The sequence below is a fragment of the Sciurus vulgaris genome (genome assembly GCF_902686455.1).
Source record: "Sciurus vulgaris genome assembly, chromosome: 10".
NCBI lineage: Eukaryota > Metazoa > Chordata > Mammalia > Rodentia > Sciuridae > Sciurus > Sciurus vulgaris.
In genome coordinates, this window is record NC_136470.1 from 82,055,581 (window position 1) to 82,080,198 (window position 24,618).

At 36.8% G+C, this 24,618-nt stretch overlaps 1 long non-coding RNA gene across 2 annotated transcripts in view; it reads right to left on the reverse strand.

The window, feature by feature from the left end:
* LOC306670477 overlaps positions 1-24,618 on the reverse strand; it is a 60,409-nt gene that overhangs the window by 6,551 nt on the left and 29,240 nt on the right. For both annotated transcript variants that reach the window (XR_013766398.1, XR_013766399.1), the window contains exon 2: positions 7,729-7,765. This is a non-coding gene — a long non-coding RNA (uncharacterized lncRNA). The remainder of the gene's footprint in view (positions 1-7,728; positions 7,766-24,618) is intronic.

Sequence of the window (24,618 nt, forward strand, 5' to 3'; positions counted from 1 at the left end):
CACAAGTCTGTCTCTGGCTGAGTTGGCATTCATTTTATACCTCCTCCAATCAAATGAATCTCCAAGTAAAGACCATGGCAAAACCATGCTTTCACCTAATGTAGTGTCTCTATCCTTCACAAAACCAAAACCTTGTTTTGGCCTTGTTTCCAAAAGAAAGTACACATGTCCTCATGGAATTTTGAGTGATGTTCATTCCTCCTCTAGCTGAGTCAGATTCCTCCTTTGATATTCTGAAATGTAAATGCTGAGATATAAAATTAACTACTCATAACACACTTTATTTTAGATGGTAGGGAAATGAAAAAATGACTAATATACACACAAATCTACTCGTATTAAGTTAAAAAGGAATTTAAATGAATAATACACCACACATTTTTACAACTGGTCCTATAGGCTTACTTGGTACTTCCTTACACTCAGCAAATTCCTCAGCCAGTCACAGTTCCCAACTTTCCTTCCTTCTTCTACTTTTTACTGTTTTTTTTTTCCCCCCTGTACTGAGAATTGAACCCAGGAGCACTTTCTTTTTTCTTTTTCTTTTTTCTTTTTTTTTCTTACAGAGATACATTCCTGGACCTTTTTATTTTTTTATTTTGGGATAACACCTAGCTAAGTTGCCCAGTCTGGCCTGGAACTTGAGTTCCTCCAACCTGAGCCTCCCCTGTTGCTGGGATTAAGCCATGCACCGCTAAGCCCAGAAATTACTTGGTTTTGTTTTGTTTGGGTTTTGCAAATCTTCATTCTTGAAAGGTCTGGAGCATTAGCAGAATGCCTACATTGAGCCATTATAGTTTTTACATTGACATAAATCACAGAATATGAAGTACTGACAAGACATCCCAGAAGATCTTCCTGGAGGATTATAGAAAACATTCCTTTTGTTTCTAGATTTTGTTTTGGTTTTGTTTTTTTCTCTTCTACACACACACAGAGTTTTGTATTATATATTACATACTTATATATTTTACATACTTATATATACATGTACACACACACAAGAAACTTCGTGTAGGAATCTGACCAAATGCTGTTGTGGAAAAGCTAGTTAAATAATCTAGGTGTGCATTCTAACAGAGTGCATGGTGAGAAATAGAAACCCAATGCCACCAGCTCCCTGCCCTCTGGAGGGAAGGCCCAGGAGGCAGGTGAGCTGGGGGCCTGGGACTGGCCACACCCCTGCCTTGCAGATGCCAGATCTCCTGCTGCAGCTGCGCACTGGCCGGGCCCAGATTGCCAAGGACCCCGAGACTTTCCCTGTACCTGGATGACCCCACGGCAGTGGCGACTTGTCGACCCGTCTGAGCCTGGAGTCCGGGGCCCCGAGGCTGTCAGGTCTCGCTGCCCAGTCCTTTCCCGACTAGACAAGACCACCAAGGACTTGGGCCTTTGAGTGGCTGTGGACATGACTAGAGAGAAGCGCAGCGGTTGCCAGAAAGCTGTGGAGGCCGGCAGGTGCCTCGAGGGTAGAGAAGGCAAGTGAACCCTTGGGAGCGTGGTCATGCGCTAGACTTGGGTGGTGGAGTCCAGAGCCCTGCGATACTGTTCTTTGCCACAGACCTCATCTGGTCCTCATCTGATCCCACAAAAACGAAGAAAGGCCTTGACGGTCCTGGAGAGTGTGCGAAGCCCAGACAACACCAGGTGGGACAGTGTGCAGCTCTCGAAAAGAGAGACTCGGTAGAGAAACACATCAATCACCTTTGGTCAGCTGGAGGCGTCCACCACCCTTTGGGAAGACTCGCTGGCTCTTTATAGAAGGCCTGTGAAGAAGAAAAGTTTGGCTACATCTGGCATCTAGATGTAAAGAGGTTGAACCTCTGATAGAGTTAGATAATAACAAGGTCTTCTGAATGCCCATTAGTTTTTTAAAAGTCAGTAAAGAAATGTCTTCTGGAAGTGACTTTGAAATGGAGTTGTTAGATCACCTCTAGGAGCAGCACTTGTCCATGCTTGTTCAGTGGGTTAAAGGAAGCAGAGCAGCAGACTTTGAGAGAAGGAGGAGGTCCTGTGCCAGAGAGGTTTTATGTAAGACATTCTCCTATTATAACTATTATCTCGAGTGTGCATTTTATTCCTCGTTACTGTGTTTATAATTGACAATGCTAAGTACTTTTCTGCACTCTCGAGTCTTTCCCAATGTTCTGAAGTACCTGATATGTTAAAAGTAAAAGTGGTAAAAGTTAACATATTTTGTACATTTCTTTTCGCTAAAATTCTTATGAAATGTATTTTGTGACGCGGGCATAACCAAACTCCCCTATTGAGTAGTACACATTGTGTGCTGCTGCCCCAGAGCGCCTGTCAGTGTGCTCATCATAAGGCAAGAGGAACCATAGTTTCTATGTCTATTGGCTTTGTTTTACCTCGTAGTATACAGAGTGTATACAAAGGACAAAGGAGTCCTAATCTACATCTAGTCTTTCTAGATGTTAAAGAGGTCGCCAGTGCATGACAAAAGTAGAATTAGTAAATAAATTTTGTATGGTTTGTGTTAAATTAAGAAAAGATTGTCTTCTGAAAATTTGAGCATTATGGCCCACTGAGTTGCTGAAGGGCTAGAATGCTTATATTTTGAAGACATTTTAGAACTATTGTTACATGTGTGTAGTTTATTCAAGAATGTCTTGTAAATAGTGAACAAATTGAGTCCTTACTTGAATCTAGTCTGTCTAGATGTTTAGAAGTGCCTGATGTATGTTAAATTTAGAGGTAGTAAGATATTACTTTGTAAATATCTTTTGACTAATATTTACATAAAATATTGTCTTTTGAGAATGGAACTGTTTTTAAACCACCTCTGTGAGCAGGATAGTACCATCTCAGTGATGTAGAAGAAATGGGAGGGAAGCAGTTGCAAAAAGTAATATGTTAGTGTGTTCATACTTGGATATTTTCAGACATTGGTTTTCTGTATGTTTGTGCATTTAGTTTTGCTGTATATGTAATATACAAATGTGTCCCAATTTCGCAACATCTAATCTCTAGATGTTAAAGGAGTTGTCAGGGTATGACTAAGTAGTTAGTAAAATTAGCACATTTTGTATATTTTTGTGTTGAAATTCATAGGAAAACTCATCCTCTGTAAATGACTTCTGAATATGAATTTGCTGAACCATCTCTAAGCATCGCATAAGCCTATACTTGTCCACTGAACTGAAAGTAGAAGTAAGGAGGGAAAGGTTTAAGGACAAAATAGCCATATTAGAAGATTCCCCAGAAGATAACCATTGTTACATGTACAAATTTATTTACCAGTGCTGTGTCCATAGTGGATAAGTTCTCATGTAGAATATTTAGTCCTTCTATATATTTAGAAGTGCTTCATATATTTAAAAGTAAACTTCCTATAGTTTTTAAAAACTGGAAAAAAAATGATCTAGGTGAGTCTCTTGTATACAGTTTGGATTCTAGAGACCAGACAGTATGAACGGGAGATGGACATGATGTTGGCAAGATCTAGGAGAAAGTGAAACTGACAAACACAAAGTGGAATCCATGAGGACAGAGGGAAACCCACATCAATCTCTAACCAAGCCTTCAACTTTGATACTGCAGGTGCTCTACAAAACGTACAGATGACCTTCAATCTGGAGCTAAATGTTCACCTGGCCCAGACGTCAGAGAAACCAAAGGATAGGTCAGATGAGCTATATTAACTGGCAATTTTGCACTGAAGGGTATTTTGGAAAATGTGCTTTTAGTTTAACTAAATTGGTATAATGTAGTACAAAATCATCATAGACTACAAGCCAGACTCCAAGCCCCACTTCAGTCTGGATTAGAATGCAGGGGCTTCTAATCTCGATCTCATCCCCAGTGATTTTTGTTTGATTTGTTTTCTTTAAATTCAAAGGTGAATTTCCTATCTTATAAATGAAGAGAACTCTCCTGAAAATCAAAGTTCTATATTTTAAATGTAATTTTGCAACTAAGTTTGTAACATTCAGTAATTTATTTTTTTAATCTGAGACTGCTGTTCCACCTGTAATTGGAACAAGTAAACCCAGCTTCCCTCCATTCACTGATTTGTTGATATAAATAAATGGGATAATAGATGATGAGATGTTCTGTAACTTATATGGAGTATGTACATACAAGTAATAGAATTACTAAATCTATTTTTGTTTGTGAACAATAAAGATGATGTTGATAACTACAGAGAATATAATTGGTGTTGATTCCTTATGTGCTTCAGCCCAAGTCCTTATGATATTTTCCCGGCATTTCCAAAAGCTGCCTGCTCTACGAGGAGGCATTTTCTTTCTACATGGCCAGCAGCAGGAAATGAAATTCATTATATTCCCACATAGATGGTTAATTTTCTTGAACTGTCATTTAGCTGGGTCTTCGGTCTCTTCCTAATGATCTCCCTGTTGCAATGCAGTGCAGTTCCTGCATGTAACCTGTCATCAAGCAGTTGTTTTCAAAGATGTAATGGGCTTTATTTTATGGATTAGCATCCTTTAATGAAAAACGTACTGTATACATACCTCTTGGCCAAACACTGTTGCTGAAGTTTGGAAAGGGAGGTGATTGTGAAATAAGAGGAATAAGATGCAAATCAGTTTTCTACCTATGCAAAACATCCTAGTCTAGAGAAGACTCCATGTCACAAGTAAAAGAGAGAAATTACTATTGGAGTCAAAAGAATAGGGGTTCATTTTAAAGGCAATTAGGATAACATCATAAGGAAATGTACGTTAGAACTATACTTCAAAGAATATTCAAGATTTCATTAAGTATAGGTGGAATTTACTGGGGGGGCAGAGTAATGAAAGAGGGGAGGAGAAACAGAAAAGACTATGCCTAGAAGAAAGTCTGGTCAAGAGCATGATGATTCAGTACTTGAATGACATGAGAACATGGTCTATGCATGTCCCAGGTAGCAAAAGACTGTAAGTGACCACCTACTCAGACAGGACTTTGCCCAATAAAGGGCTGTTCAATTAACCTGGAGTAAGAGACCAAGTCTGTGGAAATATGTGACTTATTTACATGTTAGTGCCTGTATGGGGGAAAAGGCTCAACAAGGAGAGAGATTTGGTCCAAACAAGGAAGGGACACAGGCAACAAAGAAAAGAATTAACTATGTATTGTGTTAGATCTCTGAGGTTTGTGTGTGTGTTTGTTTTTTTGTTTTTTAATCACTACCTGTAGTCCTCTGAAGTGAGCCATTTTTTTCTCGTCAAAAATGTGAACTGTCAGTATTATTCAGCACAGCAGCATCTTTTGAATGTATAACTGCTAAAAAAAATTATTAAAGGTAAACATGAAAAAATTTAAGATTCTGTCAATTTCCCTGCCTCTCCCCATCATTTCAGTTCTGAAAGATCTGCATTTGGAGGATCACTTTGTGGTACACAGGTAATAAGTGAATGCATCTCTGCTCTGGGAATGGCTTCAATTCTCTGCAGGTGAGTTGGGCCAATGACTCATCTCTACAGCCAACAGTAAACATTATGACATATGTGAAAGCTGAATAACTCAAATCTCCCCAAAACACAACTAAGCAGTCATCCAACAATGTGTTCACTGATGTGTATCATCATCCAAGTTTTCTGACACCAAATGAATCCCGCACAGGAATTGGCCAATGGCCAGCTCCCTTCTCATCCCCACTACTAGTTTCTCCCATTACATCTTTGTCATTTTAATTTCCCAAACATCCCCTCTGTTTTAATTATACATACTTTCATAACTTTGCACATGTTGCATACTTTTCTCTTTGCCTAGAGTACTGTAACTCTCCAGTTAATGTTCAATCAACTATTATTCTTACTCAGAAATGCAGGAAAAGTATATTTTCTCTAACAAACTAAGTATCTTGAGAAGTATTTAAAGAGTTATTCACTTTTATCTGTTAAAACTCTACCATGTTCAGACTTGCCATGTCACACTTAATCACACTTTGAATGGTAATGATCAGTTCATATATTCCTCAGCAAGTATATGCTATTTCACAGTCTGCATTTTATACCACAACCTATCTCTGGCCATATTTTATTGTCTTCCATTTGTTTATCCTTCACCATGTCTTTTTTTACCTGCTTCAAATGTGTATTGTTTTATACTACACAACTTTTCATAGGTTACCTTAAATCATTTTTCTGCAATATACTATCAATTTATAAATAAATATAAATATACAAATTTATATTTGTATAAACAAATAATATCTGTGAATATCTGTGAATGTGTAAATAAACAAATAATATCTCCTACTGGTCTTTGTGATCCTTGAGGCAGTTGCTGCCTTTGATGACCTTTCAGGTCCTGAAGGTAGCAGAATGGCAGGTGGCAAGTCCTCTATCTAGTATGGTTAAAGAAACAAATAGTAGCTTGTCTTTCAGGGATACTTATGGACACTTTTAAACAAACGAGTTAGCCTTTTCATCTTAATTGCTGGGTTTGTTGAAAAAAAAATGCACATGGTTTTATTCTAGTTATGTGAATGAGATTGTTTGTTTGTTGTTTTGTTTTGTTTTGTTGTACTGGGAATTGAACCCCAGGGCACTTAACAACTGAGTCACATCCCCAGCCCTTTTTATTTTTTATTTTGAGAAAGAGTCTTGCTAAGTTGCTTAGGATCTCTCAAATTTGCTGAGGCTGGCTTTGAACTTGTGATCGTTCTTCCTCATCCTCCCAAATGAGCCACTGGGATTAAAAGCATGTTCCACTGTGCCTGGCTATGAGATTTTTCAAGTGTCTTTCTCAGGAGTATTTATAGAAAACCTCAGGCGTTCTATATAATAAATATAATGAGGTCTCCATGCTAGAGAAGAGGATTTAAAAAGCCCAAGCCATTTTTTACATTGTTTTCTTTATTTATTTATTTTTGTTGTTGTTGTTGTTGGTGCTTTACCATTGTGCAAAATGGTGGGATTTGTTTCTACATATTTTATATGCATACAATATGACAATATAATTTGGCTGATATCATTTCCCAGTACTTCCCCTTCCTTTCTGTCCTCCCTACCCTGGCTCCTTTCCTCTTCTTGACTGATATCTCTTCAATTTTCACAAGATTCCCCCTCAACCTTCTTTTCCTTTTTCCTTTCCAGCCTCCATATATGAGAGAAAACATACATCCTTGACCTTCTGTGTATGACTTATTTCCCTTAACATAATGGTCTCAAGTTCCATCCATTTTCCTGCAGATTTTACAACATCATTTTTCTTTATGAAAGAATAAAACTCCATTGTGTATATTGCCACATTTTCTTTATCCATTCATCCACTGATGAATATCTAGGCTTCTTCCAAAGTTTGTCTATTGTGAATTGTGTTGCTATAAACATGGGTATGCATATATTGCTATAATATGATGGCTGATTCCTTAGAATAAATATGGAGGAGTGGTATAACTGGGCCACGTGGTGCTTCCATGTCTATTCTTTTGAGAAATCTCCATACTGATTTTCATGGTGGTTTACAGTCCCACCAACAGTGTAAAATTGTTCCTTTTTCTCCACAACCTCTCCAGTATATTATTGTTTACATTATTGATGACTGCCATTCTGACTGTAGATGAAATCTCAGTGCAGTTTTAATTCACATCCCCCCAATTGCCAATGATGTTGATTATTTTTTTCATGTATTTATTGGTCATTTGTATTTCTTCCTTTTAGAAGTGTCTGCTTAGTTCTTTTGTTCATTTATTAATAGAAGCCCAAGATATTTTATGTTAATGTAAACTTCCAGCTTCTTGCCTTAACTACTTACCTGCCTCCTGCTGATGTCATGACTCCATCCTTTGTCACTAAAAGGAAAAAAAAAATTTTTTAAATATTTAAAATCATATATATTTTAAATAAATAGATTACTGCAGTTATGTGAAGGATTTTTAAATTGTTTGTCTTAACTAGGTTCTATTGTTTGTTTTTTGAAACTGATTACTTGTACATATATACCTGATGGATGAAATAGGGTGTACTTGTACAAATGTGTGCTGAAGCTAAGAAAGGTTATAAAATGGATCATCAGAATCGCTTAGTCATATTTTGCAGAGTTTTAAAACAAAATTAAAAAACCATCTTAGGGGGCCTATGTTTATAATTACATTATTTGACAAATAATTATTGAGAACCCAGTACATGCCAAATCCATGTCTTAAACACTGAAGTCAAACAATGAACAAAAGCCACTGCTGTGGTGAAGGAGGTAATCTGCAATGAACGAGTAATGCATTTGCCACAATAGTAAGGGGCAAAACAAACAATACACAGGAAGGAGATGAACTGTTGTGCTGCTGCAGATCAGCTGGGCAAAGAACAGTCTCTCTGAAGAGACTGAAGTAGAGGAACTTCTGGGGGAGCTCTTTCCTGGCAGGAAAAATTGTCACGAGCCATTGCACCCAGGTGGCTTCTCACTCAAGTTGTCACAATCTCAATGTTTTGGTCTCTGCTTTTTACTAGTCTGTTTTCCCTGGTTATTCGAAAACTTTCCAATGAGCTATTTGTAAGATAAGTAATATAGCAATGTTAGTAAGAACCTTGAAGATAATGAATGCCTTCCCTTCAGCATCTTGTTCACTTAATGTTAGTTGCCATTATGTTAGACAAGATAACAACCAAAAGTAAAATTATAGATACAGAGAAATAACAAAGTATCAAAGAAACACATGCAATATGAGAGTTCGTGTTGACCCAGAACACTGGTTACTGAAAGCTACAAATGAGCATGCATCTTCTTAATGGCCAGGTGAAACCAGTTAGTGGAGATCAGGCCTCGGCTTGTTAATCAAGCCCTTCTTCTCCCTATCTATAAACTCCAGTGACTTTTCTTCTGTAATTATTGACTATATAGGAGTCAATGTTGAATAGGGATTTCTTGTTTATGATGATATTCATAAAGTTAAAATAATAAAGACTCTTGAAGTTGCTTCTTTCATGGAAAAATGCATAGAATTAAAACTTTATTATGTTTTATTATTTTTTTATTAAGCCGCCCCAGTGTTAGGACAAACTAGAACGAAGTCATTTCAAAGATTGATGACATGCCATTACAAGCTTGAATTATCTGCCCTAATCCTTGGAATTCATATTTTCATCAACCACTTAGGTCAGTGACATATTAAAGTCCATTAACATCAGTTATTTTGTCCTCTAAGTAACATTGGCAGGTACAAGAACAATTTAAAATTGAATAGATTTCCTTCTGTATTATAAGATATGCTCTTCGACCTTTTTAAGTTTTTAACAGAAATACTTAGTTATTCTAAAGTGGTTAGATACACCATTATATTGGCTGTAAAGCATTTCTTGCTTTTTTTCATCATTAGCATATATTTTATTCTCTAAGTTCCATGCCTGTGATCATTTCCATGGAAAGATACTCCTAGATCATCTGTGAAATGAAATATTACATCAAGACAAATGCATTGATAAGAAAAAAATGTAAAAATTTAAAACATCATTTTATTAAGCTTCCCCAGGCTATAGGCAAGAGATATAAAAACTGGGGAAAATATAGAAGGAAAGATTTTTGAGGAAGAGGGAGAAACTTACTGAAGGTTCAGTGAGTACTGAGGACAGTGAGAAGAGAGGTCAGGCAGGCATAGTCCTGCTTCAAGGAAAAATCAAGAGAGTGAGAAAGTAGTGGGTAGTGGAGGCCTGGGCACTGCACCTGAGGCAGTGTGAACGTTCTCTTACACCTCAGTAATGGTTATGGATTGATAAGAAAAAAATGTAAAAATTTAAAACATCATTTTATTAAGCTTCCCCAGGCTATAGGCAAGAGATATAAAAACTGGGGAAAATATAGAAGGAAAGATTTTTGAGGAAGAGGGAGAAACTTACTGAAGGTTCAGTGAGTACTGAGGACAGTGAGAAGAGAGGTCAGGCAGGCATAGTCCTGCTTCAAGGAAAAATCAAGAGAGTGAGAAAGTAGTGGGTAGTGGAGGCCTGGGCACTGCACCTGAGGCAGTGTGAACGTTCTCTTACACCTCAGTAATGGTTATGGCCATCACTGGGATGCATAAGGAAAATGTGGTACACACACAATGTGATGTTATTCAGGCTTACAAAAGAAGGAGATCCTGCCATTTGCAACAACATGAGTGAACCCAGAGAACACCATTCTAAGTAAAATAAGCCAAACACATGAAGACAAAGATTGAGTGATCTCACTTATCTTTGGAATCTAAAATAGTCGAACTTAAGCAGACAGGAGGATGGAGAATGATGGATCAGGGGGTGGGAAATGAGGTGATAGTGGAAGAGGAGGAAGTTTTAACTATGCATGTGTGATGAGTTAGGATGAGCTACTACTGTATGGCGGAGTGCTTACAGCAAACGAGACTCGACTGTCCACTTAAAATTTTCTAAGAGGGTAGTTTCTTATGTTAAATGTTTTTAACACAGAGAAGGAGGAAGAAGAGGAGGAGGAAGAGGAGGAGGAGGAGGAAGAGGAGGAGGAGGAGGGTGTGGGAGAAATCTTTGGGAGGTTGTGGAAAAATCCATGGCCCTTATGGGTACTCGTTGAGTACTGATAGATACATTATACATGTATACTTTTTGAGTTTTAATATATACATTAAATATGCACAGTTTTTGCCTGTCAATCATACCTCTATAAGGTGATTAAAAAATAATGGTCATGGCATCGCATTACCTTGAAATATAACTTTAACTGTCCATTTTATAAGAAAATGAATAGTTTTTTCCTGTCTCCTCTGAAGCCTAAACCAGTGTCTCCTGAAAGCAAGAGGTCAAAATTATGAGACTTGAAAAACTATCAAATATTATGAGAGGCAGGAAAATCAGTTTCCTAACTAACTCAAGGAACAGATGACAGAAACCCAAACTAAGGCAAAGACAAAGGGGAGGAAAAAAGACCGAAAAATCCTGGGTATTTAACACATCAAAACTTTAGAAGAGGATCAGAAATTCCAGGTTCTACTGGGAATAGGAAGGGTCACATGAATCATGACATCATCCAGGTGAACACATTTATCATAATCTTCAGGTAGTAATTCTAAAGTTTTGTGTAAAATCTCCCCATTTTGCCAGTGTTTGCAATTAATTCAAATCTTTTAAAATACTCGGTATCCAAATTAAAATGGACCTTATAGTCACACAAGGTTTTAGCTTTTGAATCCAAGCTGATGAAGATAATTGCAATGTTCTAGAAAATGTGAACTGATGGTCGACTTGAACCATGCAAGATAAACATAAATATAACTCAGAAAAACACTCAGGAAATATGCCAAAATTTGAAGTGGCCACTAAAATGGTTTCTGATCACACATGGTACATTAGATTAATTCAATTCATAATGTTTGTTTTGAAGAACATCTTTTTCAATATGTGGGCAGGTTTTGCATAGTAGTGCTTATATATAAATGCAAAGATAAAATTCTACCATTACTTATGTGTAAATATACCATTCAATCTGATAATAACGTAACTAAATCATGTAGGGTGTGTGTGTGTGTGTGTGTGTGTGTGTGTGTGTGTGTGTGTTGTGTGTCTTGTTAGGAGCACTGAATTAAAAGTTAAAATGCCTGAGATGGAGTTGCAATGACATAATTAACAGCTATGTAATCCACGTCATTTCACTTGTTTGATAAATATGTAATAACCCATACCATTGCTTAACGAATTTACTAAAATAAGTCTCAAGAAATATTACTGGCATGTCTTGCTAATGCCACAATGTCTTAAATAAGCTTCAACATTCGGTAAATTCAATCTTGTATTATACAGATGATTTATTCTCAAATCAAAGGGGAAAGATGTAAGACCTGTGATAGCTGGCAAAACTTACCCTTATAGCTACAAACCACAGCAGGTAGGACATTGCAGTATAATCTAACCCCATCAACTCTTCAGCATGAAAGGTAGCTGACTGTGTTTGCCAACAATATACATCAGTATCATTTGCTTACTGAAATTAAGAAACTAGCAGGAGAATTCACTGATGAGGCTTAGAATACTTTCCTCTTCTGTGATTCCGAAAGAACATCCTGCAAATCAGTCACCCTTTATGTGAAACTCTTAAACATAAAATACAGCCTGCAGTGATGCAATATTACACAATTATCCTACTTGAATAACCTCTTTACAAAAACACAGTAAGGAGAAACTCAGCATGCATTTATATAAGACTCATTATTCAATGGTGTGAACTCCTTGGTCAGCCAACTCCAGAATATAGTCATAGCAACAGAGAGAAAGCTCTGCTAGCCTTGGGCATCAGGCAGATTGTCCTCCACTCCTCAAGATATATTACATGGGACACTGTAATAACACTCAGGGTTTCTTTTTTTTTTATTATTAAAGGCTATATAACTAATCTTATTGCTATGGGATCATGCTTCATTTTGAAGTCTGTTATTTGCAAATTTCATGCTTTCATGTGAGCAATTAGGATAGAATTACTAGTTGGGGGAAAGTTAAGAAAACTGGATATTTAATCTCAATAAGATGACCTTTGAATTCTCATGTGGTTTTGAACAATGTAATTCTTATTTCTTCACTTTAGTGTCCTTATCTATAAAATCCAAGATTTGGACTAGGTGATCTCTACCAACATATCAAGTTCCAATAAGTCTACTAGTTATATGGATCATCAGATAATTCAGTTTGAAATTGAAAGACAAAAGTTGATATCAAGTGTGTAGCAGAATTAGGCACACACAAAAGAATAAAGAATTAATATTCCACTTGGCTTATGTTTTATTTCTCTCAAACATTCTGAAATGATCCCTATTTATATTTCTATCATTTCTTAGGTAAGATGACATTAAAGGCTAAAATCAAATTGACCAAGTCACTCTTCTTAATTGAGAAATGGAAAAATTACATACATAATTCTTTGCGCTTTTCATTTGGCATGTTTTGTGTAAAAATTTCAGGGAGAAAACATTAACCTTCAAAACCTGCAACACGTGTAAAAGTGTATCTCTGTAGAAGTACTTAAACATTTTTTCAGACATCAGTGACCTACACATGTCCTTGCTTTTGTAGAAATAACTCAATAATACCCAAAATAGTAGAGTCAGCTAGTGACTTATGACATGATCAACTACAGTGATATTTAATGGGGAATGTTTTCATAAGTGATGCTTTGTAGAAATATATTATTTAAAAATAGTGAGTGCCATATTGATTTATGTACATATTTCCATATGTAGGAGAATGGACAGCTTGCCAAACAACCTTTATGGTACTCTCTTAAATAACTAAATTTGTCTGGTCTTGTGTTTCTACACCCTTGAAAAATATTTAGGAAATTATGATCATACTTCCATGCATATTTAAGATTGTCCATCAGTCACAGTTATTTTTTGAGCACGATTTACATTTTATAGAAAGTGTGATGGTGGGAGGGGTGTAAAGTGTCTAAATCTTGTCTCTGCATGTGCCTAGAAAACCAAAGTATACATGCAAATGCATACACACCATAAGAGAACTAAGAAGTACCAAACTACATGAACCAACTCATGTAGCAAGAAGTTAGTTTAGAAGAGAGAAAGGAAGGTAGATAACTATGAGAGAATTCTTATTTGAAACAGGTAGGACTGGAACTAAAGCATAAAAGATAGCTAGGATTTGGAAAGGCAGAAACAAGAATAGAAAGACATTCTCAAGAAACATAGAGAACCCTGTGCTTAGACCCATTGGGCTCAGACTGAGCAAGGAATTTGGAAAGAGAAGCTGTCAGGAAATTTTGTTTCTCAAATTTTAAAGATGAAATATGGTAGATAATGCCATGAAAGATGAACTAACTGAAAAAATATCTATAGGACTAGAGACCAGTTAGGAAGCTTTCACAGAAATCTCAATATGAAATGAAGATGGTCCAAAATGAGAGTAAAGAAAATTGGAAAAGGTGGCATTTTAAGAGAAATACTGCTGACATTTAATTGCATAACTGCTGCACAAGATACAGAGAACCATTGAAATTTATATGTAGGTACACAGCTATACTCCAAAGTACATACCTTGAGAGACCATAGAAAATGCAGCACTATAGGAAGAAATAGTCTTTAGAAAGATAAGTTAAATTGGGTGCTGGAATAAGAGATAAAAGAATCAGGAGTATTAGTTTTGAATCACAATGTGGCAAAAACAGAAATGTAATATAGAAGACAAGTTGAACATGACGAATGTATTTGGGAACTATTAAATTGGAACCATGGAAGTAGACATGTGCTATATGACAGTAAGTGTTTTCCACTTTTTTTTTTTTTTTTTTGGTACCAGGGATTGAACCCAGGGGCACTTAACCACTGAGCCACATCCCCTGGATTTTTATTTTTTTATTTTGAGACAGGGTCTTGTTCAGTTGCTTAGGGCCTTGCTAAGTTGCTGAGGCTGGCTTTGAACTCTTGACCCTCGTGTCACAGCCTCTCAAGCAACTGGGATTATAGGAGTATGCCATCGCACCCTGCTGCACTATTTTTAAGGTTGCTTTCAAGGTTGCAGACTTTTGAAGAACACAATGAAAAGTATTGATCTTCTCCCTAAGTATAAGAAATACACTAAAATATATATAGTTTGGCACATACTTTCAGGAGGCATTCAGATCTCATTTACCTTTTCTAAATCACAAAGTTTACCTTGAATAACCAAGATCATGGAGAAATGACAGTTGAAAAAGGGTATCTACTATTTATTCAGCATCTATTGTATGTCAAGTACTGCTTAAATATTTTGCATAAACCATTTCATACCGTGTTTCCTTTAATCTCCATAATAGACAATGATGTAGAAATTAGTTCCTTCTTTTATAGAAAAATTACCAAAGCCGAGAAAGAAAATAAGTGAAATGAAGTTTTTGCATCCATGCCTTCATACATCTTTACCCCTGTTAAAGAGAAATTATTCTAGCATCTTTTAAAATGATAAGGAAGATTTTATTCAAGACTATGGTAATGCGGGAATACCTATGATAGTACTCAACTCCACACACAGCAAAATCAGCTGGAGATTTATATTCAATGAGCAGAATGGTCAGTGGATAAAAATTTACTAAGAAAACTTGATTAGATATCAAGGGTATAGGCATACACCCTTAGCAAGATTCTCTGCTAAAACTGAGCTCAGCAGGACATCAGTAGAACTAAAGGGTGAGACCTAGTCATAAAAAGAGGTTTTGGGGAGTCTGAGTATAGTTTGGTCAAGAAAAGAGTCTTTATCACCCTCTTCATATACTTTATATACTTTGCTTTCACCACTTCATTCAAATATTTATGATGGAGTTGATTGGGTCTTCTAAATATAGGATCATATCATCAGCAAATAGGGACACTTTGGGCTCTTCTTTTCCTCATTGTATCCCTTTCATTTCTTTCTTTGTCTAATTGCTCTGGCTACAGTTTCAAGGACTATGTTGAATAGAAGGGGTAAAAGATGGCATCCCTGTCTTCTTCCTGTTTTTAGAGGGAACGTTTTCAATTTTTCTCCATTTAGAATGATGTTGACCTTGGATTCAGCATATATAGCTTTCACAATGTTGAGGTATGTTCCTACTACCCCTAGTTTTTCTAGTGTTTTGAACATGAATGGATGCTGTATTTTGTCAAATGCTTTTTCTGTATCTATTGAGATACTCATGTAATTCTTGTCTTTAAGTCTACTGATGTAGTGAGTTCTGTTTATTGATTTCTATATATTGAACTAAGTTTGCATCCCCAGGATCAGACTCACTTGATTATGGTGCATGATCCTTTTAGTATATTTCAGAAAACTTTTAGAACTCATAAATGTATTCTGCAAAGTAACAGCATATGAAATTAACACTCAAATCGATTGCATTCCTATATACCAGTGATGAATCTGCTGAAAGAAAAATTAGGAAATCTATCCCATTCACAACAGCCTCAACAACAACAACAACAACAAAAAAACAAAAAAAACTTGAGAATCTGTCTGATAATCAATCTAATACAAGTGGTAAATGACCTCTACAATGAAGACTACAGAACACTAAAGAAATTTAAGAAGACCTTAGAAGATGTAAAGATCTCCCATGCTCTTGGAAAGGCAGAATTAATATTGTCCAAATGGCCATACTACCAAATGTGCAATACAGATTTAATGCAATTCCTATAAAAATTCCAGGGATATTCTTCATAGAAATAGAAAAAGAAGTCATAAAATTCATTTGAAAAAATAAGAGATCCAGAATAGCCAAAGCAATCCCTAGTGAGAAAAGTGAAGCAGGAGGCATCACAATACAAGACCTTACATTATACTACAGAGCTATAGTAACAAAAACAGCATGGTACCAAAACAGACATGAAGATCAATGGAACAGAATAGAAGACACAGAAACAAACTCATGTGAAGACAGTTATCTCATACTAACAAAGGCATCATAAACATACTTTGGAGAAAATATAGCCTCTTCAACAAACGATGCTGGGAAAACTGTAAATTCATATGTTGCTGAATGAAACTTAACCCCTGTCTCTCAATCTACACAAAACTCAACTCAAAGTGGATTAAGGGCCTAGGCATAAGTTTAGAGACCCTGTGCCTACTCAAAGAAAATGTAGGCCCAACACAGCATCATGTTGGCTTAGGAACTGACTTTCTCAAGAAAACTTCTAAAGTGCAAGAAGTAAAATCAAATTAGGATAGTTTATATTCCCTGTATGTATAATATGTCAAAATATACTCTACTGTCACATATATCTAAAAAAAAACAAAAAATAAAAAATAAGATAAAAAAATCAAAAAATGGGACATATCAAAGTAAAAAGTTTCTTCACAGCAAAGGAAACAATCAAGAACATGAACAGAGAGCCTACAGAATTAGGGAAAATCTTTGCCACCTGCACCTCAGATAAAGCACTAATCTCTACGATATGTAAAGAACTCAAAAACAACATTGAAACAATAAATAACCCAATCAATAAATAAATAACCCAATCAATGAACAGAAACTTCATAGAAGAAATACAAATAGTCAACAAATATTAGAGAAGTGAAAATTAAACTACACTGAGATTTCATCTCACTCCAGTCAGAATGGCAACTATCAAGAATTCAAATGACAACAAATGTTGGAAAGGATGTGGGGGAAAGGGTACACTCATATTGCTTGTGAGACTGCAAATTGGTGCAACCACTCTGAAATGCAGTATAGAGATTCCTCAGAAAACTAGGAATGGAACCACCATTTGACCAGATTATATCACTCCTCAATACATAACAAAGGAGTTAAATCTGCATATTAAATGATGCAGCCATATCAATGTCTATAACCTCTCAACTTACAATAACTAAGCTATGGAACCAAGCTCTTCAACAGTTGAATGTATAAAGAAAATATAGTATATATAAACAAGGAATATTACTCAGCCATGAAAAAGAATGACTTTAAGTATATGGATAGATCTGGAGACTATCATGCTAAGTGAAATAAGCTAATCCCCAAAAAACCAAAGGTCAAATGTTCTCCTAATATGTGGATGCTAACACACATCAGGAATGGGAGAGAATAGAAGTTCAGTGAATTAGACAAAAGGGAATGTAGGGAAAAGAGGAGGGATTGGAATAGGAAAGACAGTAGAATGTATCAGACATAACTTTCCTATGTTCATATATGAATACACCACAGTGAAACTCCACATCATGTACAACCACAAGAATGGGATCCTAATTAGAATAAGTTCTACTTCATGTTTCTATAATTTGTCAAAATATACTCTACTATCACGTGTATCTAAAAAGAACAAATAAAAAATATTTATGGAATTCTGATTATGTGACAGGTGCTATGTGAAAGCATACTGAAATAAATTGTGCAGGTCTGCAGTTGACTTTTGGGAACTTGGGTAATTTCTAGTCTTCCTTTAAGTTTCATCTCAGGGTTCTACTCCATATGAAGACTTACCCAGATCCCACTTCACTGGGATCCTTGCCCCATCACAGGCTCACCTTTCTAGGTTCTAACCAACTGTGAACTTGTCTATGTATTCTACTGTGTTTTAAGCTGAGGATATGAGCTATGCCACCCTGCTTCACTCATCCCCAGTAATGAACACTAAAACTGGCCAAATAGTACATCAGTTCCTAGTTGACAAGATTTGTAGATATGGATAATAATTCAGAAATAGGCAGTGATGCTAAATGCTAGTAAGATGAGACAAACACCACGAATAGTAATTCTCGGATACAAGGAATATAGAAGTCAAAACATCAAGGAATTGAAAGGATCTACCAAAGGCAAAAGTCCAAGAGCCTCTCGCGTTATTTGAAATCTAAAGTTTTCATTGCGCCAAACAGCAAAAGGACGGGGCTCCAGATACCACTCATTAGAACGCAGAACGTGAACTTGAAGCCAAAATAAGTGACATCTTAACCGAGGACCAAGTATAATCCTTTTAATTAGTAGAAGCTCTTTGATTTCAGTTTAATTAATGGTCTAATCTGTTTCTTTCTCCAGATCTTATTTTCCTCGTTGGTAAATTGTGGACCAGAAGTTGGGGTGAATAAGCAGTGGAATGCATGAATGCATAGAATACATAAGCAATGATTCTAAATGTGACTCTGTGTTCTTCAAGTATTTTTGGGTGTCAGCAGATGACATCAGAGGTGGTCATTAAAGAGACAGTGGCCTGGAGATAGAGGGGCCAAATGACTAGCATATCATATTTATTCATATATATCTAAATTCCTGCACAACTATCATCTCATTTTTAACTGAAAATCAAATTATAAAAAAGCCTTGATTCGGAAAATAAGAATCACTTGTATAGGAGACAGCACATAGACTCTAAAACTCAACCACCTGGAAGTGAGTCCCAGCTCTGTCACCTGTTTACTAGGTGACTCTAGGATGGTACTTAACCACTCTCTGATTCCCTGGGAGATAAGTGGGAACTCCCACTCCTTCCCTATGTGATGTCTGTGAGCATAAACTAAGGTCTGCCAGGGGCTGAGAGCTTTGCCCACCTCATAATAAAGCTCCACAACTGGGCTTAATACTAACCGGGAGGAACACCAAAGTGAGTTGTGTAGCAGCAAGTGTCAAGCACAGTGTTATGCACTGTCTCATTACTATATCATTTGATGTCAGCTATAAAAACAGTTATGGATCAGAAAGTTAACATTCAAGTCTTTTCTCATATCCCCTTTCCTGTGTGTATTAGTGAGTTGAGTCATCTGAATTTATACCAGGTATCACATCAATTCTGGGTATTATTTGAACCTTATAATTAGTAGTATGAGGAAAAAGTGCCATATTTAAAAAAAATACTAAGGAGTCTCTTTTTCATGACTCTGTGCAGTTTAGTTTTATTTATCTGTAAGTTCAGTACCTGGTTGACTTTCCTATATCTGATTTGCTTGGCTGAAATGACAACTCAGTATGCAATCATATAATATGAACGATTCAAGTGCCTTTATTTTCCTTACTAGATCGGAGAATCTATAATGGTATTTCAACGTTAAACAGCTGTACTGTTTACTGATTCTGAGTCCAGATAGATTTCATATTCAGTTTGTCTAAGGTCATAAACAACTTGGCACTTATATTTTGGCCTGTCTATTCCGCACAGAAAAGACAAGTTTGCTCTTGTTAATATATGTCTTCAAATGACTTTTATGGTCACAGTGATATCCTGTAGCCCTAGATATAAACCTTTCTTGAGCTGTATGAAAAATAAAGGTTGGATCAGGACAGAAACCTTGTTTTCTACTTTTCTCTTATCTCTGATTCCTTTGCAAATGATCATTTCATGTTGAGAACTGTTGTTCATCAACCCCCAAACAAACATCTAGAGTTTTAAGTGCCAACCCAGAGCACCTGCATCCTTGAGAGCAATGATTACAGGGGGAAAAGGACTGAACAACATCAGTGTAATTTATAGTTGCTCCTGGGTGCTAGATATAATGTACCTTTAATTATTGACAATTGTGTTGCACATTTCAGTTTGCAGCAAAATAGTCATGTGTATCATGTCCTTACATAACCATATAAATAGGTATATTTTTTTCCCATTTGACATGCTATGAAACTGAGGTACCCATCACTGAGTAACAGAACCAGGGCCAAACCTTCTGAGATCCCTCCCATCCATCCCACCATCATCTGGAGTGCCAGATCATGTCCATCCAAACAAATAACAAATATCATTTTCTTTTCACTTCACCATTCTGCAGTGTTTTTAAGGTTATTATCTGGGGTTACAATGGGAATATCTGAAGCCACATTACATGCAGAAATCTAAGGGACTTCTGAACTCTAGTGTATGGTCTTTGAACAAAATTAAGGGATCAGCACTTCCTGAATCTATTTATTTCTTAACACCCTTTGTTTAAGAAAAAAAAAAAAAAAATCCATTTATTTCTTCACTCCCAAACTAGAGGCACTAGACAACTTGTTATTTACCTCGATGCTCAAGGATTTACAGCCTGATGAATCACATATAGGCTGATAAATTTCAGCAGATCTGACAGTGGAATAGCATGTGCACCTGGCTCTTAAATAGCTTTAAAAGCCCATGCTTCCAACAAGGGACAGAAGAGATGAAAATTCCTAAATCCCTTCAGGTAAATGATTCTAAACCTTGCTGCACATTAGAATCACCTAGGGAGCTTTTTCAAACAAACTAAGGTCCAGGTCCCTCCCCTAGAGAGTCTGAATTAAATTGGTCTGGCCAGTTGCCTGAGCACCGAGATGTTTAACATCTCCCTGAGTGAGTCCAACGTGCATCTAGGATTGAAAGACACTCACTTAAGATGTAACCTAGAGCAATGCTTCCCAACTCCGTCACACATTAGAATTTCCTGGGGGTCTTTTTATACTACCTATGCCAGGACACAATTGAGTGGGAATCTCTGTAAGTAGGATCCAAGCAGTGGTGATTTGTACAGCTCCACAGGTGATGTTGACACACAAGCAACTATCACCAAAGCAGTTACAGCTCAATAGTGGCCTCTGGATCAGCACAAACAAGCAGACAAACAGAGAAACCCGCATCTGGAAGCTTCCTGGAATTGGAGGGTTTTCACAGTCCCTTCCAGAATTTTTGCATCAGAATCTGCATTTTAACGAGGTCCTGTGATGGACTGACAGATCTGACTCCATGAGAATGTTATAGGCCAGACTCTTAAGGGAAATGACTAAACAGACTCCATTTTGCTCTGAGACTCCATGTTATGTAGGAAATAAGCTTCTCCCATGGGAACACCCCGCCTCTGTGCCCATCATCAGTTATTTGGTGTGACATGTTTAATAATATACAATGGCAATTCCTATGTAATAAAGAATTGCTCTCTTTTGATTCCTATTGCTCCTAAACAATGTACCATGTAAATAGTAATTGTGTGGAGGTTAGTAACCATTCTTTAGTTTGTACCTAGGTAAGGGTCATTCTGACCCACTTCCCCCTCTATCGATGATCTCATGATGTTAATGTGTAATTTTGAATCATAGCAACAGACACTTATGATTAATGTGATTTTTGGTATAAGAACCCCTACAACCCTGTGGTCGGGGCTGTTCTCCCAATAGCCATTTTTTGGGGGGCATTGTGTGAGACAGTCAGCCGGCTGGCTTAATAAAGACTCTCAAATTCGGACTTCTCAGTGGTGATCGGTCTGTTCTTAAGTTGCGCCCCATATCAGTCCCAGGTAGGTAACATGTACATGCAAGTGTGAGAAGCTCTGTTCTGGACTGCTTTTGGAAGACATAAAAGGGAGTGTCAACTTGGCCCAATTCTTTGATTTCTTCCTCTTATTTGACTCTTTTCTCAAGTTCCATCTGAATACTTGCTACTGACTAGGGTCTTTGGGTAAATTGCTACTATGGTGCCTAATTACCACACAGTGCAAAAATGACAGTTGACACAGAGGAGGAGGTAACTATCTACTAAACTGTCTCCTGAGACACAATTTAGGGCCCTTTATAATGTAAACTGGGTAGTAAGACCCAAGGACAGCACCAACTTTGCCTTACGTGGTAATAAACTCTTCTGGCACAGAATATTTGTAGCATCCTCCCGGTACATCTCTTGTGGCCATTTTTATGTTCTTTTTTCAAGTCAGTTTTCTAGACTTGTTTTATATCCTCTATCAAATGATAAGTTGTGTTAGGGAAAGATTTATGCATAATTCACTTCTGTAAAATTCACACAATCACTCTCAGAGCCATGTGAATAGTAATGTTTTCTTCCTACAGGTTTTTTTTTTTTTTTTTAATGCTTGAGTAGTCTAAGTCAGTCTTTTTTAGTATAGCCAGACTGCTTCTAAGTTCTCAGTCCTGGATAGATTTAGATCAGCATTTCATAAACTGTGATCTTAGCAGACTGGGAATTAAAAGTTCCTAGAAAAAATATTGTATGGGGCATTTTGGAAACTTTATACAACCCAAAACCTTTTTATAAGGAGTTTATCGCAGCCATCATTTTCTCTGTATGACACACTTTGGGATATTTTTTATAATAGTAAGTCTCCCAAAATAAATTTAGGATGATGCAAGCTTTTAAGGTTTACCCAGATATATCAACATTTTTTCCTTTCCATGAGAACTGAGAATCCTGGCCAAAAAAAAAAAAAAAAAAAAAAAAAAAGACAGAATACCACAACAGTATTATTCTCAGGCTGGATGGGCAAAAGCTTGAGAACAAACATCATCGAAGAAGAAAACAAGAAAAAAATGTTGCTGTTGCTTGGGAAACTCCTGTGATATAGGTTGAATCATTCCCTAAGCAAGAGGGACAGTAAAACACCATGTCCCTGAATACCCACTTCCTGTTCCTAAAATCCTAGCCAAGTTAAAGGAACAGTGAGAGCAAGCCTGAGCTGGAAAGTGAGACATATTTTATCTTGAAGGACACTGGCTTTCTCTTGGGTACAATGGGAACTAGGGCAAGTTTGTGTGACTGTAGAAAGCTACTTTCTTGCATGTACGTGGGGATAGTTGCTCCTTGTGATGCTGGTCATAAAAGCTAAGCAAACTAATGCTGATGATGTCACTGCTTCTGCAGCCTAGGTAGCATATAAAACCTCTCCCTGAGTGGGGATGGGCACAGAACTGAGGGCACTGTGGAAAGGATATATGACACTTGCCCTGTGGGCTGCCACTGTGAGGGAGAGGAGGGCCTGCTGGGCAAAGCACCGTGAGGGACAGAGTGCTGTCAGCCTCTTGCCACTGAACTCCTTTCCTTCATCTAAGTCTCTGATCTCATGCAAGCTTTCCCCAATAAACCATGTCTTTCATGCTGTCTTTGGGCACTTTCTTAGATCTGTCTGCAACCTACCCCACTGTCTTAACACAACTCGGCTCTGGATGAGACATAGGTTGATTAACTAAGAACCACTGGCAATAACATCAGTTATGTCTGAGAAAGAAGGAAGCACTTACTGAGTTCAAATTATTCTAGGAAAAACCTATACAAGTGTTGATCTTCGATGTAGTATATTCTACCACTTCCCTTAAAAATATGAAATAAAAGACGTGGGGAGCAAGCAGGAAAAAAGTAAAAAATTTATTTCCACCAAAAGTCTTAGAAGCTTCTGTGATTCTGAGAAACAACAGAGAATCCCAGAGAAACACTGCAGCAGATGGTGCTAATTAGTGTCTTAGAATTCATTGGAAACTATGTTAAAGTTGATTGACTCTTTGTGAAAATGCTTCAGACCAGGTTTTCTTAAAGTATTTTCATAACTATGTTAGGACATTCCATGCCATTTTATCAATGTTGAGAAATCCAAAAGAAAGAGACATGGTGGCACAGTCACTGAGTGCTTATCATTTCCCAGCATGTCAGTTCTCCACTAAAGCTAACAATAAACATCCTTCCATTTCCTATTGGATGATGTCAGAACAGAATAGAGGGGAGACATAGCTTAGTCTCCACAGCCAAAGAGAAGATATCAGGTACATTTATTTCTTCTTTTTCTGACATCTATATTTCCTGTTTTCTCCATATTCCAGACAATCCCAATATGACTCTTATCCTTTGTTTCCTGCTTCCTCCAAAAGGATAAAAACATACTTCTGGAGTCATTTTTATTGATGGTTCCAGAAACACATGGAATAAAATTATAGTACTCTTAGTATAGAACATTTTCATACCAATGGACATCATGTCTTTCAATTATTTTAGAAATAAAGCCTCACTCCACTACCTTTCTATCTTTAGTTACAATGACATGGAAAAAAATCTTATCTATTATACAACTTTTCAAAATAAATAAATAAATAAATAAATAAATAAATAAATAAATATTGGTCTGGGGATATAGCTCAGTAGGTAGAGTGCTTGCCTTGCAAACACAAGACCCTGGGTTCAAATCCCCAGCACCACAAAATAAATAAATAAATAAACAAACAAACATATTATACAACTTTTTCAAGCTGTTTTTATTTAAAATTGTTTTCAATACTCATAAATATCTATACCACTTGAACTGTCAGAAAATTTGATAATTAGTTACTATTTCATAGACTAGTATCTAAACTTAACTACACACTGAAATTACTCATAAAAATATTGATGCCTGAGTCCTAACTTCAGAGATTGCATATGCACTTAGTCTTGTATGTTACCTAGGAATCAGTATTTTAAAAATATTCCTAAATTGCTGGGTGCAGTGGCACACACCTATAATCCCAGAATCTTGGGTGGCTGAGGCAGGTGGATTGCAAGTT